The following is a 21232-nucleotide window of genomic DNA, read 5'->3' on the forward strand; positions in this document are numbered from 1 at the left end:
GTTAATTGACATTGGTCTAACTGAGATGGGAGGACCCAACCAAAATGTGGGTGGCACCACTTCATGGGGGGGGGGGGTGCGGGTCCTAGTCTACATACAGGAAGAAAGGCAGCTGAGTGCAAGCATTCATCCCTCTTTCCCTCCAAGCTGAGTGCCATGTGATCAGTAAACTTCAGTTAACTCCATCACTTCCCAGCCATACTGGGTTGGACCCTCTGTGAGTCAGGATAAACCCTTCCTTTGTCAGGGATTTTGCTTCAACAATATGTAAAGTAACTAGTACACCAGTTGAGGTCCACACTACAAAGTACCTGCCACTCTATGGACACTCGGGCTCACACATTCCAAGCTTCGTTCCCACTTTCCCAATTCTGAAATAATATCTGACAAGCACTTCGAAAGTCCAGGGATGGAGCCAGCAAGACGGCTTAGCATATAAAAAGCACCTGCCAGAACCCAGGACAGAAGGTGAAAACTTACTCCTGAAAGCTGTCCTCTGACTTCCACACATGTGCCATAGTATGTGTGTGGATGTGTGTGAACACACTCACAAGTCATACACACTAATAAATTTTTTATTTAACTTTATTTTATGTACATTGGTGTTTTGCCATGGGTTTTGGGTCCCCTGGAACTGCAGTTACAGTTGTGAGCTGCCATGTGGATGCTGGGAATTGAACCCAGGTCCTCTGGAAGAGCAGCCAGTGCTCTTAACCACTGAACCATCTATCCAGCCCCTAATAAATACATTTTTAAAGCTGAGAAAGGAGTCTAAGAATGCATACCTCAGGAGCTAGGGGAAAGCTCACATGGACCTGAGAAGTGGGCTCAGAGCCATTTGGGTGGGGAATTCTGCCTTCTGGGTACCTGCAGGAAGGTCTGCCACAGTACAGTGAACTAAATAGCACCATGAGCACACAGCTCTCAGCTTAATGGATCCCTGTTCTTTGTGTCGAAGGACCAGTGCACAATCGTTTAAAGAGAGGACTTGCAGAGCCAATGAGTCTCTTAGGAGTGATGAGTCCTGCCAATGTAGATCTTGGAGAATAAATCCGTATTTTCTCTGTTGCTAGGAACTTGGCCCTTGCTCTGTTGTCTTAGAGGCAGGAGTGTGCTAAAAAGAGGAGTGTACTCTTGACTTCACATCCATCTGGGCCCTCTTCTCTCCAATGCTCAGTTCCATGGATTGTATCACTCCAGTGCTTCTCTTAATCATTAGTGTATCAGAAAGCTGGTGAGAAAAATTGAACAGAGATGAAGGGCTCTCAGCCAGAAGGGCATCCAACCTCAGAGCACTTACTTTGTGTTTGACTTCTCATTAAAGATGCTTTGGAAGTCAGAAGCCCCTGAAGAGGCTGTGTGTGAAGGGCACACACCAGGGTGTGTGCAGAAAAGGCAAGAAGCCATCATAGAGTGGGCACCTCTCTCACCATCTGTCTTTATTGCATGATGCCTCAGTCTGTGGCCTGACAGCCATCTCTGTTCCCACAACCTCTCCATCTGGTACCAAGAGCTTCCTTCCTCGTGTTTTGCTCTTAGAGCCACAGAGGGGCCAGAGCCACCTTGGTCTCTGTTTCAGGGATCAAAGCAGAGAATGCCACTCAAGGGTTCTGCCCCTTGGCAGTGGTGCTGAGGTGATGCTAGCAGGTGGCACTGGCACTCATTTCATCCCCGAACTGAGGTCTGCTCCTTATCATCACCATCTGCGACTGTTTTTTGCCAGCTAGCAGGAGAACCAGCCTGTTTCTTCCCGAGTTCTTACCATCTGCAGCCTGCATTCTGACCTATTAGTCTCACTGACTGCAACTGAACAGTTCTATCCCTGTTGACAAGGATGCCTTACTGGTCTCCTACCCTGAGCAAACCCTGCCAATAGCTACCTCCTGGTCAACTTCATCTTCACAAGGGTTACACCAGACAGTGTTCCTCAAAGCTGGAAGAAGAGATGACTCACCTGTAAAGAGCACTTGCTATTCTTGCAGAAGACCTGGGTTCAGTTCCCAGCACCCACATGGAGGCTTGCAACCTCCTGCAACTCCACTTCCATGAGATCCAATGCCATTTTCTGGCTTCCATGGACACTGTAGGCATTTGGTGCACATACGTGTGCAAGCAAAACACTCATGAACATAAAAATAAAATCAAGCAAACTTCTTTTAAGTTGGAAAAAATCCAGTTAGATCCAACTTCTGCTCTTTTAGAGTTTTAGAGAATAGCTATTTGGTTAGGTTGGAACACTGAAATCCTGTGTGAATTATCCATATTCTCTTGTCCATTTACTGACCCCTGACTACATCTTTGACGTTGTTTTGTTGCTGTTTGTGTGATTATTTGTTGAAGATAAGGCATGAAGGGGGAAATACCAACAGCCTTGTGATGACTTTTAAAGGTCCACACTGAATTGATGCAGCTCCTCCCAAGAAAGGGAGCTCACCACCCTTCCCCTCTGCATGAGTGACATTTACTGACTCACTGTAGCAAACACTATGTCAGAAATGAGAGCCTGTTGTGGTAAGATGTTCTTTGTGCACCCCAATAAAGCTTATCTGAGGATCCGAGGAAAATGCCAGCCACTATAGTAAACACAGAAGTCAGGCAATGGTAGCACACGCCTTTTATCCTAGCCTTCACAAGGCAGAGATCCATCCAGATCTCTGTGAGTTCAAGGCCACACTGGGAACAGAGCCAGGCATGGTGGCACACACCTTAAATTCCAACACCAGTTATCCATAAAGGTCTAGAGGTCTATACAGACAGACAGGAAGTGACAGAGCTGGGCAGAAAGAGGAAGTGATGTAGCTGGACAGAGAGAGGAAATGAGATGGCAGAACAGAAAGACATATAGGTGTGGGTATACAGGAAGTAGGTCTCTTTGGAGACTGAGGAGTCAGTAAGGTGAGGTTGGTGTGGCTTTTCCTATTCCTCTGATCTCTCAGGTTTTAACTCCAATATCTGGCTCCAGGTTTTTTATTAATAAGACCGTTTAGCAATTCGGCTACAGCCTATGACTTCTGGGACTGGATTCTAAGAATCACTGAAGCTTCTCCTATGATCCCTCTTTTATTACACACTCTGAGGAACAAATTGCATAAGGACCTTCAAGTAGGGGTGTACATGGCAATTGACCTGGCCTCCAGGTAACACCTGTGAGAGTGAGCCATCTTTGTGATCCCAGCCCAGCCCCACAAAATGAATCCTTAAGATGCTGTATTAATCACCCTTTCTAGAGGAAGAAAACCAATTGTGTGTGTGTGTGTGTGTGTGTGTGTGTGTGTGTGTGTGTGTGTATGTGTGTGTGTATGCATATATATATGCATATGTATATATATATATATATATGGACAGGATCTGGTTCATCCAACATTGGACTGTCCTGATGAAAAGTCCAGAAATCCAGTAGTTGTTCAGACTATGAGGATGGTCATTTCAGCTGATCTACATTGGAATCCCTAAGAAATGGGTTCTAGTAATACCAGAAAAGGAATGCCTCAGTGGCAGGATAGATGAACTTGCCATCAAGAGTAAGAGCAAACAGCTCCCTTTTTCCATGCACTTTCGTGTGGGCTGCCTCCAGAGCAAGTGACCCAGATTTAGGGTGGGTCTTCCCAACTCAAATGATCCAATCAAAAGCCAGGGATGGTGGTGCACTCCTTTAATCCCATCATTCAGGAAGCAGAGGCAGGTGGATCTCTGTGAGTTCCAGACCAGCCTAGTCTAAGGAGCAAGTTCCAGGATAGCAAGACTGTTATATAGAGAAACCTTGTCTTGGAAACCAGAAAAAAAAATCCAGTCAAGAAAATCCTTTACGTGTGCGCTCATCTGTGTGGGTTTCAGTTGATTCCAAACATAGACAACTTCATGAGAGATGCTCTCCTGGTTCCCACATGGACTATGTGAGAGAACTCATGTCTATGTTTTGAAAACTCTTTATTCAGGATCATTTAGTATGCAGCAAATCTGTAGCTACTGCAATTGTTATGAGTAGTTCAATCTGTTCCTCCCCTGCACAGAAATCTCCCTCCCCACAGCATCAGACACCTGAGGAGCAAGGACAGTGGAGCCGCAGACACGACTCACTGCATGTAAAACGCAAGGGTCTCTCTACCCACCGAAACTAGAGAAAAAAAAAAAAAAGCCTTTCTTGATGGAAACAAGGATTTGGTGCCTTAAAGTCCCGGCCCTTAAGAGCATTACCGCAATTGGAGAGAGCAGCAAGCATGGAACCGTTTGGAGAGTTAACAGTAGGTCTTGAGCAGTAGGGGAACCTTTTCCTCCCAAACACTTAGGTCATTTCGCAAACGCACCACTTTTGGCCAATCTTGTGGAAAGTATATGTTTCCATGAATACAGAGGGGGGAAGCATCCTCTTACCCTTCAGATTAGCTCAGAATAAAAAGTTGAGAGCTCTATCTATAGGGACTCTATCAAAAGAGAAGTGACAGCCGGGCGGTGGTGGCGCACGCCTTTAATCCCAGCACTTGGGAGGTAGAGCCAGGTGGATCTCTGTGAGTTCGAGGCCAGCCTGGGCTACCAAGTGAGTTCCAGGAAAGGCGCAAAGCTACACAGAGAAACCCTGTCTCAAAAAACCAAAAAAAAAAAAAAAAAAAAAAAAGAGAAGTGACATGTTGAGGACATGAAGTGTTCACACAAGAATGGGCCTTGTTTGACAGCAAGAAGATTGAGATTATTTCTGAATGGGATAGTGTGTCTCTGAAGTCTTCATATGATGAATTGAAATTCAGTAAGTAAAAGCCAGGCAAGATGGCTCAGCATATCAAGGCTTGCTACCAAGCCTGATGATCCACGTTCAATCTGCAGGACCTGCATGGTGCAAGGAGAGAACTGAGCCCACAAAGTTGTCCTCTGACCCCCAAACATGTGCCTCAACATGAATTACCCCCACACGCACACACAATAATTAAATATATCTAATTTTAAAGAGAAGAACCATTTATAAAAAGAAATCTATTTAGCCAAATTATATACATGCACAATAAACTGCATTTTACACATATAAGAGACAGATAGATAGCTCATACATATAGATCATTTACAAACTAACTTAACAGTTAACTTACAGCTGAGAAAATGCATTTGAATATATTCACATCTCCATGGTGCAAATGTGTGGTAGACATCCTATTGCTTTTAGCAATGAGAACAAAAGTTAATTATTTGAACCATAAGATCCTATAAAAAAAAAAAAAAACACAACCAACTTCGTTCTCCACACTGCCTTCAACCCGCCACTGTCAAATATAAACAATGAATACCGAAGGGTAGGGCATCATGAAATGGGGGTGGGGGAGAAAAACAGACAAAACCACCACAATTCAACACAGTTGCTACAGAAGCAAAGAAAGAAAAGAACAGATGGAGGACTTTCCCATAGGAGGCAGAAACTTCCACATTCCTGAAGGCCATGGTGCACCAGTCCTATAGACTGCATGAAAGAGTGATTTCCCAACTGATGATTAGGACACTGTTACCGGGAGAAACAGAAAGGCTATTTCAATCTTCTTTGTCGGGGGGAGCCACATGGCTGAGATGAGAATCACACAAATGGTACCTCCCATATAGTAAGTAAGGTTGACCTTGAACTCATGACCTTCCTGCCTTTACCTCTGCAGTGCTGGGATTACAGGTTTGCATCCTCACATCAGCTGTATGGGGTGCTGGGGTTCGGACCCAGGCTTTGTAGATGTTAGGCAGTACTCTATGACTGAGCTATATCCCAGACTTTTGTTTTTATCTTAAGCCAGTTGGAGATCAATGCCTGAAAGAATCCTAACATGGGTGGCCAAGGACTACTGTACAGAGAAAATGGATAGCTCTGGGGGTGGGTCTAAGCTTGGTACGCAGAAAGGTGTGGGTGTGGGTGCTGATGCTTCTTGGTGGAATAAATAATACAGATACAAGCTTCAAGACCACAAAAAACATGGAGAATAATAAATACCAGAACAGAAGTGGAGATCAGGTTGCAGACAGATGTGAAGTCACAGTCTGAGCTTGATTCAAAGCCAAGTCCAAGCCACCTTAAAAGCCTAGGAGTGACCGGGCCAACCCAGTGTGAGAGAAGAATAACCGGTGTGATCCCACAAGTTGTGTGAAGTGACGACACCCCAGGAAAGAGATAATGAGAAAGAAAGAACAGATTCCACCCAAGATGTGTGACCTCGCCAGGAAGGGACTCCTCAGCAAGGCAGAGCAATCAGCATTTCAGTAGATGATATAAAGGAACGTCTGATGTTCTGATTTAGTGATTGAGTGTCTTAGAAGCACTGTAGCAGGAATCTTAAAAGTACTTATTAATAAAATCAAACCCGAGGCCAGTTATTGGGGTCCATGCTGGTAGATCAGAGAGACAGAACAAACCACAGCTATCTCACCTTGCCAATTCCTCAGCTGGTCCTGTTTCCTCAGACTGGAAGCTTCTGTGTCCTCATCCCGAATGAATCTCAGCTGAACTGTGTTGCTCGAAAGCCTGAAGCTTAACCAGCCACATGCTTAACCAGCCAAAATCTCAACCAGCCAAATGCCTCTAGTTTCTGGTCCTCACGCCTTATATATCTTTCTACTTTCTACCACCACTCCCTGGGATTAAAGCCTGGCTTTCTGGGATTAAAGGCGTGTCACCATGCTTGGCTGTTTCCAATGTGGCCTTGAACTCACAGAGATCCAGAGGGATTTCTATCTCTGGAATGCTAGGATTAAAGGTGTGAGTGCCACCATTTTCTAGCCTTTGTATCTAGTGGCTGTCTGTTCTCTGACCCCAGATAAATTTATTAGGGTACACAATATTTTGAGAAACACAATACCACCACAAAGCACAATCCTTAAGACTGGCCATGAACACTTTCCAGAGATGTTTACTATGAGCCCAACACTTAGAGAGGAGTTTGATACATCATAATAAATGAAGACTGACATCATTGGGGCATATATCCACAAAAATATATAAGGAAACTCAACCATGATACATGCTATGAGAATTACTGGGCACTATGAGATTGCATGTCCAATCCAATCCCCTGAGTCTTTGAGGATCAGAGAGAGCATCCCCGAAGAAATAACAACTAGGGTAAGTCTGAGGCAAGAATAGGAGTTAAGTGTAGTGGAGGGGCATTGATGGGTACCTCACTCCAGAAGAAGCATGTGCTAAGATTAGATGATGCTTCATAGAGATGTGAAAAATTCCAGCATAACTTCTCTCCGGTGATGTAAAAGGTGTCGGAAGATGTAAATAAGAGGCAATAGGATTTCAGTTGCTATGTGTTGTCAATCTAAGAGCAACACTAACATGCTTTTGTGAGGTCCATCGATTCCATTTGCTGTTTTGATCACACACAAAAAGAAGCCAATGAAAGACCAACCTTGTTTCTAGTCTAAGTGGGTGGTCAGCAGATGCTGGAGGTGAGGCTTCTGGAGACAGTCTTCTGCCTTGAAACTGTTTCCCCTGCAATAGATGACTGCGGTCATTGGACACAATGAACACAAGATGTTCTAAGAAGAGGAACATGACAATTCCCATTTGTACCAAGGTACAAACAACTCAGATGAACTTTCTTGAGAATGGGTTGTTGTGTAACACACACTTTTCCTCAGGAGACACAACACACACACATACACACACACACACACAGAGAGAGAGAGAGAGAGACAGACAGACAGACAGACAGACAGACAGACAGACAGACAGACTGTGTGCACTCCAGATAGAGAACACATCACAGACCAAAGTTAATGATGGCACTGCAGTCCAGCTTGGAAAACCAATGAGTTTTTATTGAGGTTACTACTAGGGGTATGGGCAAGCAGAAAGTATTCAAAGCAGCTGCATCATGGGAAAGCCCACTCCAACATGAGTGAGGGCTCACCAAAGTTCCAACCCTGGAGTTCTCTGCACAGCTGGCAGACTAAGCCTCTCTGCAGCCCCGTTGGCCACAGTATCCTCTCCAGCTGCTTTTATTCCTTACTCCTTTTGTAAAGCTGGGGAGGGGCCTTTGAGAAGCTTCCAAGTTTTTACTTTCCCAGACTTGTGACCTTGTGTCTACCTCCAGAGTCTCCAGAGCCTCTCCCTCCCTCCTAGAGGGAAAGGTTCAATTCCCAGTAAACAGCCATCTAACCTAGGTGTGGTGATCACAGACCAACGGATAAGGAGAAATCTGGTACCTAATGTAGGAAGAAGGGGAAGTCCTAGAGATGGGTAGGAGGCATACAGTGGAAACACTCCTGGCACCAGAGAGGAGGCCTAGTGCCTACCACACACTTGGCAGCGATTTGCACGAAGAAATGAAATCAAGAAAGAAGGCTTGGCTTGTGTTTCAGGTTTTCAAAAACTTGGCTTCCTTCTCCCTGAACCCATATACATCATCATGTATAATCGTCCCTCTGTATCCTGATTCTACATCCATGGACAACACCATTCTTGGATCAAAAACATATGGGAAAAATTTGGGTCCATACGGAACATGAATAGACTCTTTTCTCTTGTCCTCACTCCCTGTATGGCACCTACTCACATGGCATGGATATATTATTACCCATTACATGGCATCTAGAGATGAAGTGCTTGGGAGACAAATGCTCACATTTGTCTGTACTATTCTGTTTTATATGAGGAACCTGAGCATCTGTGGGTTTGGTATCCTGGAAACAAACCTTCAAGGACACTGAGGGACCAAGTTTGTAAGACTAGGACCAAGAAATGCAGGGAAAGGGGGACAGACACTTTCTGGAAGTCTTCAGAGGCACATATCTTATAGCTCCTGATTCCCCAGCTACAGGACAGAATGGCTCTGCCTTCCAATGAAGAAGGTACACAGCTTTTCTCCAAGAAGGCTGGAACCTAAGAATAGACAGTTGCGAGAATCCTGGAAGGCTAGTAAGCAGGGAATTATAGGTAGGCAGACACTACAAGGTTCAAGTCCAGCATCAGACTGTGGTGAGTCTCTTTCACGGAGGACTCACTTGAAATAACCATTGCCCCTTTTCTAACATATATTTAGAAGCCTTTGGGACAAACTGTCCATTAGCAACTGTGGTGGTTTGAAAAATGTCCCCTATAGGTTTATATATTTGAACTCTTTCCCCAGTTCCTGGTGGAATTTGAGGAGGTTATATAACCTTCAGGAGGTGACACTTTGCTGAAAAGAAGTAAGCCCCTGGAAATGCCTTTAGCATGGCCTCCTCCTCTCTCCCCTTCCTGTGTGTAAAGGAAGAGAATGTGATCAGCCAGTTCCCGCTCCTGCCACTGTGCCGTGCCCTCCTTAGCATGATGGAACTTATCCCTCTGGAACCATAAGCTAAAATAAACCCTGTCTTCCTTCAGTTGCTTTGGGTCATGGTGTTTTATTACAGTCACAGAAAAGCAACTAATACAGCACCCCCTGAAGATTTGGTTTAAACAGCCACCGTGAATCACAGCCATTGACTGTATCCACACCTGTGGGATCTTTCCACATGGTCTAGGACAGAAAAGTAAGAAGACTGCTTTTGTATAATAAAGAACAAGGTCTCCCCCCCCCCCCGCACCATATAAAATACAGACCTCTTATTTTTTCAGGTGCACATTTTGACTAAAATCCTTTGTATTCTTCCAACTCTCTGTCAAAATGAAAAACACTTGTGGAATAATTTAGTAAAGTTGTGGTGTTAATGTTAACCTGACCACTCACTGAGTTCAAATTAACTGATGGAGGAGGCAGTTAAACTGCTCAATGAAATCGTTATCCCCTTTAATGAGTACTAGATGGGCCCAAGGAAACCTCCCTGAAACCAGCATGGATGATGTGTCCATAACAACCCCAGCATTTTGAAGATTGCATGATTGAAGGGTCTGAAATTGAATTTGGTGATTGGATATCTACAAAGTACGAGCCATGTTAGCAATGATTTCTTCCCTCTAGTGTGTTCTAAAGATTGTTTCCATGGTGATCTACATTGTTTGGTCTAAAGTTTTCCTCATACCATTTTTTTCCTCTGGCATCTAGATATTTGCAGAGCATCTATCATTTGGGTATCTCCTCTCTGAACAAGTCCCCAGGAGAGAGAAAAGAATATTTCTTGGAAGACATGAAAGGCTGTCACTTGTCAGAAAGAGCTGGATTTGTAAAATTATATAGGACTTGATGGATTCCTTAGGGACCTTCTTTACGGGACCCACCTCCTGCTCGGGTACCTATCTAAGAGACAAAAACCCAGGTCCATATCCCTTGCCACATTGTCTAAGGCAGTGGTTCTCAACCTTCCTTTAATACAGTTCCCCATGCTATGGTGATCCCAACCATAAAATTATTGTGTTGCTATTTCATAACTGTAACTCTGCTACTGTTATTAGTCATAATATAAATATCTGATATGCAAGATATCTGATATTTGACCACTGTGAAAGGGTCATTCAATCCCCTAGGAGGCCGTGACCCACAGGTTGAGAACCACTGTTCTAAGATGTCTTCTCAGGTGTTTGGACCTTTCTGGCCTAGACAGACTGAACCCAGGGTGGGAGGCATGCTGGACTGGGGTGAGAGGGTCCTTAGACAACAGGTGCCTCCACTGGGTGTCAGAGGCAAAGCTGTGGGTACCTCTGATCATCCTATTCCCTGTGGAATTCAGAAGTTTGCATCGTCTGGGGGGCAGGTGGAACGGGAGACCTTGGTACTAGCTCAAGCCAGTGATGAGAATAGAGGCAATAAATGCTATTTCTTGGCCAATCCCTAGGGTCTCCTGAGGTGTCCTCTGCTATCTCAGCCACTCACTGCCTCCCTGACCTGCTGGACCATCTGGATGCAAAGAAACAGTTGAGGATTCCAAGGTCCTAGAAGATGAGGGTGTTGCTAGCTAGGAGTGGGTCCTCCCGTCACTATGTGGTAGACTGTTGAACTGATGTAAATGATAAAGAAACTCAATATTATATTGAGCTGCCAGGCTGTAAGATTGTCCTGGTTTCCATCAGTGAGATGTGGCAGGTTGCTAGGCAAACCCAGAAACAAATGGCAATAGAGAGTCCATGCGGGGAAACAAAATACTGTGATGGATAGGTCAAGAAGTTGGATCCTAGATTAGAAGTTAAGGCTATGAGGGTGATATTGGCAGCCATAGTCTGACCTTGGCCAAGAATGGCCACAGGAAACGTTGGGGTTCAGGGACTGGAACTCCCACAGGACTCCAGCTCCTGGGAACACAGTTTGCCCAGCAAGGCAGGCAGGGCCTTTTTTCCAAGGGAACAACCAGAACACTTAGAAAGGAGTCCAGTAAGGCAGAGGTTCAAGCCGAAGGGCACGATATAATGTACGTGGTGACTCGGACTGCAGCACAGGCTTGGTGGCAGGGAAATGACACAAGAGCTTCCCCACCCAGGGACTAATGTCAGGGGAGCAGAGAATGAAAGTCAGGGAATAGGTCAGTCCTGGGGGCCAGTCATACACAAGGAAGGGCTGGACAGCTGCACACATCGAAGAGGTCTTGGTGAGCACAGGCAGAGGAGAGCGAGGCCTGCAGCTAATCCAGGCAGCACAGTGGAGACCAGGAAGCCAGACTCAAGATATGAGATGGGAATCAAGAGGCCTTGGACAGGACAGGGAGGGAGAGGCTGCGGGAAGAAGAGAGGAGAGGAGTTGCTAAGTTTAATGAGCAGCCAGCTGCCACTCAGTGCCAGGTCATGAAGGCTTCAAGGATGGCAATGAGGGGGAGACAGGACCCAGCACCGAAGAGTTCAGAGATCCGGCAGTACCTGATGCCAACCAACCAGGACAGGACAGCAACACCCGAAGGAAAGGGCCTCCTCCTTCCTTGTCTCATTGTGACCCATAGTGGGCACGGCTCAGTAAGGTCCTCCAGCTCTCCCTGAACGTCAGTGGGCCTTGTATGTTCTCACATTCCCAGTGAGTGGGAGCTGGGATATTGCTCAGGCTACAGGCTCTGAGAAATCACTGGTAATTTAGGTACCCATAAAAGAGTTTTTACACCAATGAGCTATGAGGCTGTTAACATTTACATTCTGCCCTGTGCCTAGGAGTTTGCCTTGCTGTATGCTGTGGATGAGAGTTCTGTGGGCTGATCATTATGGGTTATACCACATTTTACTAGGAAAAGTAGTTAGCAGCTCTGGGGGCAATTAAACTCTCTCATCCAGAGACCAGAAGGACCTGCATTGGCCAGGGACGGTAGAAGCATGTGGAGTTGGGCAAATGGCTAGTTAAGCTCGAGTTCTGTCTCTTGTGCTGAGTGGGGGTGTTTCCACACAGGACTCTCACTCTCTCGGCTGGGATTTCACCAGCTGTGAAGAGTCTGCACAAGCAATTGTTAGACTCTAAAAGTTATTATTCTAAAATTCAGAATACTGGAGACACAGGAGGGTGGAGAGATGACTCAGCAGTTGGGGTGTTTACTGTTCTGGCAGAGGACAGGTTTGGTGTCCAGCACCCATGTCAGACCTCTCACACTAATGGCCTAGGACTCCAGTTCCATAGGATATGATTCTCTTAGGACTCCAGCTCCATAAGATCTGACTCTCTCTTCCGGCCTCCTTTGGCACCTGTGCACATGTTGTGGAGGGGCCCCAAAACAGCTTGCCCACACAGCTGCCATGACAGGCTTAGAGGCCCAGACACAGCTTCTGCCAGGCAACACCTGGACCCAGGAAAAGCCATGAGCTGACCCCACCCAGTGGGGCCTGCATCTAAGAGGAAATACCTGACAAATGTTAGCCAATCAGGGTCCTGAACCCTGGAAATCCCTTCACCCCAACCTCTGCTATGATAAAAAAAAACCCCACCCTACCTGGGCTCTGGTCTCTCTGCTCTCACTGCTGCGTCTGACAGAGAGCCCAAGCTCTCAGCTTGAAAAATAAAGGCTCTTTGCTTTTACATCTGGGATTCGGTCTCCCTGGTGGTCTTTTGGGGGTCCCCACAATCCCGGCATAACAATGTGCACATACACAAAGAGACACACACGCATACACATAAATTCAAATAATAAAATAAATCTTTTAAAAAAGAAAGAGATGGGCATTTGTTTTATGAACTGAAATACAATTTCTGATTAAAAAAAAAAAAGTCCTCTCTAAGCAGGGCCATTCTATGGATGGGAAAACACAATCCAGAGAAACTTGTGCAAAAATCTTACAACTACGTGCTTGTTCCAATTCGTCACGCTGCCTCACCTCCACAAAGAGAACCGTTGAAGGTAGAGCCCTGCTTGCCCGAGAGCCAAGAGGCTGCGAGCAGGAACAAGCAAAATCATTGTGCAATATTTCTCCGGGAGTCTCGGACAGACACTTTGAGCGGTTGCCCAGGCTCAGCGAAGACAAGCCCATTTCATTCCCTGCTTCTCTCCCACTCGGTCCTGGCGGCATCGATCATTCTCCTGGGTGAACCAGAAAGGCTGAGCCTGGTGCTCATCCCCTGGCTCTGGGCGTTGGCAGCTGGCTGATGAATGGAGATTGGAGCTCTGCAGAGGCTTGGGCAAAGCTCTGCCTGATCACTGGCCATCGGTATTCATGGAAGGCTCCTAATTGTCCCCTGGTGATGGGGTGCTGCCCTGGAGTTAAAAGAGGGGGCGCTCTCTCAGGTGTTAACCTTTATGTTGCCCCTCTAGCTGTGAAGATGCAGGTAGAGAGCATCAAGTTACACTTGAAACACTGTCCTTCTGCGAATATCCCAACCATCTCAGTGGAAGGCAGAAAAACACACCCCCGCCTCAACCAAACACTACAGAAGGATAAGGGTGAAAGCTGTTGACCCTGATACAGTAATGTCTTCTCACTAGCTGTGGTATGCTCCAGTACCTGGGAAAGTCCTGTGGATATTGATGAAGGACCCTTGACATTCTGAAAGCTACAGATCTATACATCACCGAGTTTGAAAGAGGCTTTGGTGCCTGTCCCCTGGAATAAGAGTGTCATTCATTTAGGATTTATGGCTCTGTGGAAGACAATTTATCTAAATGGCTACAGAGACCATTAATGGGAGACTTTAGTGCTTCCGATCCAGTGTGGGGAGGGTGAGGAGGAGCAGGCGTCTGGGAGCTTTACATAAGAGCCAGAAAATCAGGTTTAAATGAACTCCCCAAAGCCCTATGGCTGTAGCAACCACTCTAAACTGCCTTTAAAGACAAAGCAAGGGATGGGTGCTAGGAAGTAGCTCAGTTGGTAGAGTGCTTGCCTAGCATACATGAAGTCCTGGGTTCGATCCTCAGTGTTGCATAAGCTGGGCACTATGGAGCACATCTGTGATTCCAGCATCTGGGAGATGCCAGAAGGAGGTCTGAAGTTCTTGGTCATTCTCAGCCACATAGAGAGTTCAAGCCCAACCTGGGCTACATGAGACCCTGTCTTTAAAAGAAAACAAAAGTGTATCATGGTACAATGTCTTCCCTTTCTGTACGTGTGTACATATTCAGGCACGGAATCTGTACAAATTTAAGCCAAGAACTCCTGTACTTTGCATTCTGCACTCTGGTTACTCGGTCCCCAGGAGTATGTTCTGTACAAGCTAGCTAACATTTAGTGGTAGACATGCTCTAAGTGTAGGTATCATGCACACACCACTTTCCTACTTTTAGATATTTCATTGTTTTTATTTCCACCCTGTGTCTCTGACGTTTTCTTTGGGTTAAACCCTAGAAGTGAGTTTCTTAGATGGAAGGGCACTTGACACAGATTGCTTTCTGAGTTTTCTAGGCATTTTCTTTTCACTTTCCTTTGGCAGTAGGTCGTGGTGGAGCAAGGGACAATCTATTGACTTTTTAATCCTTTCTGGGAGAATGATTATGAGGTGTGTCTCATTCCTTCTCCACTCCCTAGCCCTACCATCCTCGAACTGGGACATTTGTCCTTGGCTTTAGACACTCCTCTACCTTATCTAGGAACACATTCACCCAGAACCCCTAAATCTGGGCTGACTTTGCCCTCTGAACTTCCTGATCCCACCAACCTCACCTGCCCTCAGAAATCCAGCCGGTCTCTCCTCCCCGATCCCAGAGCCTTCCCTAGACCGTCCCCACTCAGCTCTGCTCCTGAACTGCTCCATAATTTATGTTCTTCACACCACTCCTCCGACAATTAATCACCACTTACCAGCTCTATGACCTTCAGTAATCCCAGAAGCTTGTCGTGAGAATTTAATGAGATCAAGCCTATAAAATAAATACCCATCGCCGTGCGGGGGACACATCGCAGTTGAGCAATAAGTGGAAGCTGTTATTATTAAGATGGCCAGTTTACCTTGTGACATTTCCTCTGTTTAATGTTACAGACACCCTCCTCTGCCGCCTTGTAGCTGTGTGTGGCCTGGGTTCTAAGGCCCTGAGGGAAGAGGCTCCGTGACACCTAAGCCAGTGTCCTAGAGAGGCTCTCAGAACATGGCTGCCGCTGGTCCAGTACTGGTATCACTGGGTCTCTCTCCTCTGCTTCTCCACCTGCTTCTGTTTCTTAGCTGACTCTAGAACCCAAGCCGTCTCCTGTCCTGCCTCTGGCTCACCATTCAAAGCTGCTAATGTGTCAAGATCCAGAGGGTGCAGCAGTCCCGTTTGTGGAAATGACCCCAGCTGTGTGTTTTGTTTAATTGAGTGATAGGAATACTAAGTATGTGCACCAGGGGTTCTGAGTTGGAGGAAGCTTGAAGATCACCCTGTCCCTGGAACTCCATTTTGCAGGTGTAGCAGCGCGTCTTCGGGCTATCCCTGAACTGGTTGCTGGGAGGCCCGGCCTCTGGCTCTCCTACTTATAGAACTTTACATTTTTAATGAATTAATTAATTTAGGGTGTGTGTGTGTGTGTGTGTGTGGAGATTGGAGGACAATTCGTAGAAGTCTGTTCTCTCCTTCTACAATGTGGGTCCCAGAGATCAAACTCGGGGCATAAGCCTCAGCGGCATTTCCCCACCGCACTATCTCACTGCCCACATTTACAAAGTTTTTATCCTGGACAAGTCACTGTCCTTTCTCACTTTCAGCTTCCTTCTCTGCCAAGCCAGAGGGTTGGAGTAGACACCTGAAGCATCCTTCAGTTAAACTTCACAGATCAGTGAAAGCGAAGCTCAGAGAGGTTAAGAACCACTCCCTCGACTGTGAACTACACAGACTAAAATAAAATCCCGCCTGACATCCCAGCGCTTTGCCTATCACTCTGGACTCACGCCAAGCAGTGGTTCTCATCTCGTGCTTCCTATATTAGATGTCTGGATCACAAAGAGGTGCTCAGGGCCCAGTTCTCACAGAGCTTCCACAGCGAAGCTTGGAACACAGGCGTGAATGGAAAACTATAAACTCAAGTGGAGGCTGAAGCTGCTAGGCTGTTACCCATTGTCCGTCCTCCACCTCTGCGAGCACAATCAGCTGATTTGATCTGGGCAAAATAAAACCCAATCTTTTGAGCTTGAGCGCAGCTATGTGTGGCCACACAATGGAGCTCCAGACAGTGGGATGTGCTCATAATTCTGTGGTGAATTCCTCCTCACTCTGCCTCCCCTTCCTCACCGGCTGAAATGTTTAAATGGGACCTTGCTGGCTTGAGTCACAGGAACAAAGGGACTGTGCGATGGATGAGCTACAAGATAGTGGAGCCTGGGTCTCTGATGCCTGGAGATCCTCCTGGGCCCATTCTTCTCTCAGAGACAGGAATATATTTCTAGGTGCTAAATGAGGCACCATTCCTGTCTGGGTCTTTCTCGTACTTTCTAAGTTCATGTTCTAACTAATAGAGAGGCCGGACGAAAACCAACAGTGCTGAAGAATAGAACTGACAGGGCAATCCTGCCAGCTGTGGTGCTCGGTGTCCCCGCAGAGATGACAGAGCATGAGCTGGCTTAAAAGACTGATGAGGGGCTGGAAAGACGGCTCTGCAGTTAGGAGCACATATTGCTCCTGCAGAGGACCCAGGTCTTGTTCCCAGCACTGATATTCCAGTTCACAATGGCCTGTAACTCCAGCTCCAAGGGATCTGAGGGCCTTTTCTGGCTTTTCCAGGCAACTACATTCACATGAATAGACATACAGAAATACACATAATTAAAAATAGATCGTTAAAGCTAGGCATGGTGGTGCATGCCTTTAATCTCAGCACTCAGGAGGCAGAGTAAGGAGGTTCTCTGTGAGCTCAATGCCAGCCTTGTTTATATATCGAGTTCTAGGCCATTGAGGGCTACATGGTGAGACCTTGTCTCAAAAAAATAAAAATAAAAAAATACTACTGAGTAAGATGAGCCTGGCAGTACATACCTGTAAGTAATCCCAACACTTGGGAGGTTCGGGCCAGCCTGGGCTACATAATGAGAATGTCTTGAAAACAACGATGGGTGGAAGAAAAAAAGAGCAACCTCAGTGAAACCAGAATATAGACAGCAATTTGGAAAGAGACTAAAGAAAAGGCTTCCCTGAGATCATGGCTTTTGGCCCAAGAGATTATTAAAATCACCAGGGAAGCTGAAAAATGTCAATGCCTACATTCCAGTACCAAGGTTAGGATTATGGTCAACTGTCAAGGATGAATTCCAAGAAATCTGTATTTTAAACCTTCTAGATGGTTCTAATGATGGGCTGTATCATATCTGATAAGAAGCTTGCCGGGCAGTGGTGGTGCACACCTTTAATCCCAGCACTCAGGAGGCAGAGCCAGGTGGATCTCTGTGAGTTCGAGGCCAGCCTGGTCTCCAAAGCGAGTTCCAGGAAAGGCGCAAAGCTACACAGAGAAACCCTGTCTCGAAAAACCAAAAAGAAGAAGAAGAAGAAGAAGAAGAAGAAGAAGAAGAAGAAGAAGAAGAAGAAGAAGAAGAAGAAGAAGCAGCAGCTAGGAGTGAACCCAGGAAGACCATAAACAGATTCCATTCCTTAGAAGGCTGTGTTTGACATTATCTGAGCTTTCTGGATTGTGTTATTAAAAATAATTATCAAAGAAGAAGCTCTCTGAGGGAAAGCTCACATGGTGTCTTAGTTACCTTTCTGTTGCTGCGATAAGACACCACAACCAAGGCAACATATAGAAGAAAGGATTTTTTGGCTTATGGGTCTAGAGGGGTGAGAGTCCATTGTGGCAGGCAAGCATGGCCACAAGCAGCAGACACAGCAGTGGAGCAGAAGCTGAGGGCTCATGAAGCAGAGAGAGGGATCTGGGAGTGGGGTGATGTCTTAAGCTCCCCAGTGACATACTTCTTCCAACAAGGCCACATCGCCTAAGGCCTCCCCAGACAGCACTACCAACAGAGGTCCAAGTATTCAAATGCCCAGGACTGTGGAGGGACATTTCATTCAAACCACTACACAGTGTCCTAGAAATACCTGGGCTTGGGAGTGGGGTGGGGGACAAGATGACTTAGTGGGTCAGGGTGCTTGCTACCAAGCCCGACAACCTGAGTTTGATCTCTTAAATGAACTTATGCAGTGCAAGAACTGACTTCCATAGGTTGTCCTCTGACCCTCCAATACGCGTGGGAGCACCGATCCTTGCACAGGATCCTGTCAATAAATAAAAAAAACAAACAAAATTTTAAAGAAATGCTTGGGCTCTCAGTCCAGCCCTGTCCTTTGCCAACTGTGTTATAAGCCTCAGTTCTTTTGTCAAGGACAATGGGGGAAGTAAAGGTTGCCATGGAGATGAAATAGAAAAATGTATGTACAAATATCTAGCTCAATATCAACACCCTATAATGCCACTGAAATGTCAGCTGCCCTCTGGGCATGGTGTTCTTGCAGTGGTGTTGTGTACAAAGGCAGGGATGACATCAGTGGCCCAGGGGAGATGACAGAATGAGTTGGCCAGCTGGCAGGACCGCGGTCCACCCTCAGGCACCCACTCACCTTGGATGAAGGGACCCTGGCATCTGCTAGAACTAGCCCATGACACCCTGCGTCTTTGGCCCCTGGATAAATAATTGACCCCTGTTATTACTGAGTGCTCTGTGGTCAACCCTGGAGGCCTGCCAAAGTCAGGCCAGGCCTTTGTGGCCCTGACGGGATCTTGTGGAGTCCCAGGCAAGCTCACCCTTCAGCCTTGATTTCCATTAGTTCAGGATGAAGGAGAAAGGGCATGCTCTGGAAGCTCCCCGGGTTCTGCAGCATGACTTGGAGAAAATAAAAGGGCTTAATTACTTTGGGGGAAAGTACGCAGGCATGTGACATTTTGAAAAATGGTTTTATGACATTTCTTTGATGGGTCTGGACCAAAGGCAGCTGCTTATATGTTAGGGAGGTGACGGAAAAGGAGAAAGAAAGGGAGTGGACAAGGAGCATGGGCCTTTTAATAACACTCCCTATATTTACAGAGTGCTTGCAGTTCATGGCAGCCTCATACTCATTACTAAATTATTTGATTTTGGTGATTACTCAACAAGGAAGGCCAGGAGGTAAAAGACACTCTGTCACTTGCCAGCTGGGTAATCCTTGGTAAATTAACTTTGCCCGCATCAGTTTTCTCTTCTTTCAAATAGGGATGCTGTCTGCTCCATGGGCTTGTGGCGATAATTCAATGAAAGACTGTAAACGAGGCCCGGAGGTTGGCTGCTAGCATGGAACGCATACCATGTCATGGGGTTCCATTCCCTATTATACAGATGAGAAAACTGAGGACAGAGAAATACTTCGAGTCCAGAGAGTGACAGGACCCAGCGCCCGGACACACCTGGGTCGGAGTTTTCTCACTACAACACGCAGAGTCTTTGGAAAGGCTGTCATACAGAAGAAAGTCCTGTTTGTGCTATTTCCCACCAAGTCCCATTCTGGTGATAGAATCTCTGCGGCTTCTAATACGCAGAAGAGGCTGGTGGGAAAGCGAGCTCATGAGAAAGGCACCAGGAGGAGTGAGAGGGGGCGGGGCTGAGGTCAGGTTGGCTGTAGCTTGCCAGGCTTGCAGTGGGATGGGCTAGCACCGGCCACAGAGCCCAGAGCCTCCGAGATGAGAAAGGGTCATGTGTGAGCCTGACACGTGTGGGCAAGGAGTATCTGCCATAGCAATGCCTGCAAAATCAAGGCTGGGCATGGTCTCCTTAGACTGACGGAGTTAGGGAAAATGCCAAGAGGCCAAACTCAGAGTTGTGCATTGTGATGGGTTTCAACTGGACAGGGTCTAGAACCACCTAGGAGACATACCTCCGGGCATGTCTGCAAGGATGTCTCTAGCTTGGATTGGCGGAGCTGGAAAGACCCACCCTAACTGTGCATGGCACCATCTCATGGGATGTCCTCCTGGACTAAAGAAAAAGGAGACAGTAAGCTGAGCACCACATTCATCTCTGTCGGCCTCCTAAGTGTAGACGCCATGTGACCCACTGCCTCCGGCTCCTGCCGCCACGTCTCCCTTGCTATAATGTACTGTACCCTTAAACTGTGAACCAAAGTAAATTCTTCCTTCCTTCGGTTGCTTTTGTTGGGTATTTTGTTCATAACAAGGAGAAAAGCAGCCAGTATATGCATTGAGTTTCCAAAGCAAAAGCACAAAGTAGTACAGAATGCTGAACTAGAGAGAAACTGGAAAGGAAAAGACCGGTTCTGCTTTCTCAGAGGTGGCTGCCAATCAGGAGGCTGCCTGATGTAGCGGAAAGGACATCTGATCAGGACTCAGGAGCCCCAGCCCATCCCACACTCATATAAGCTGTCAACTTGAGCTCAGCTTGTCCTCCCTGGACCTCGGCTTCCTCTCCTGTAAAATGGACCATCTGGTCTGGAGATGTGGCTCAGTGGTTAAGAGTACTGCCTGCTCTTCCAGAGGACTCAGGTTCAATTCCCAGCACCCACATGGCAGCTCACAACTGTAACTCCAGTCCAGGAGGTCCAATGCTTTCTCCTGTCCTCCTTGAGTACCAGACATGCACAGACACACATGTTGGCAAAACACCCATCCACACAAAAATAAATGAACAAATAAATGAATGCATGTAATAAACTGGACTATGAGATAATCCTCATGGTTTATATCAACCTTAGTGCACATGTTCACATTTTATCCATATAATAAAGATTTGGCTTTTTTTTCAATTTGAAAATGTTATTGAGTCATAGAAAGGTAAATTAAAATAAGAAAATAATGAGCAGTGAAAGTATTCTAAATGGAAATTCAAATATTCACTCAATGAATGTAATATACATACTTTAAGAATCCTAAGTAATAAAGTCTTAGAACTAATAATTGAGTAGCTGGGTGATAGTGGTGCATACCTTTAATCCCAGCACTCAGGAGGCAGAAGCAGGTGGATCTCTGTGAGTTCAAGACCAGCCTGGTCTACAGAGCGAGATCCAGGACAAT

This window comes from Peromyscus maniculatus, chromosome 7 (genome assembly GCF_049852395.1).
Source record: "Peromyscus maniculatus bairdii isolate BWxNUB_F1_BW_parent chromosome 7, HU_Pman_BW_mat_3.1, whole genome shotgun sequence".
In the NCBI taxonomy this organism is placed as follows: Eukaryota; Metazoa; Chordata; class Mammalia; order Rodentia; family Cricetidae; genus Peromyscus; species Peromyscus maniculatus.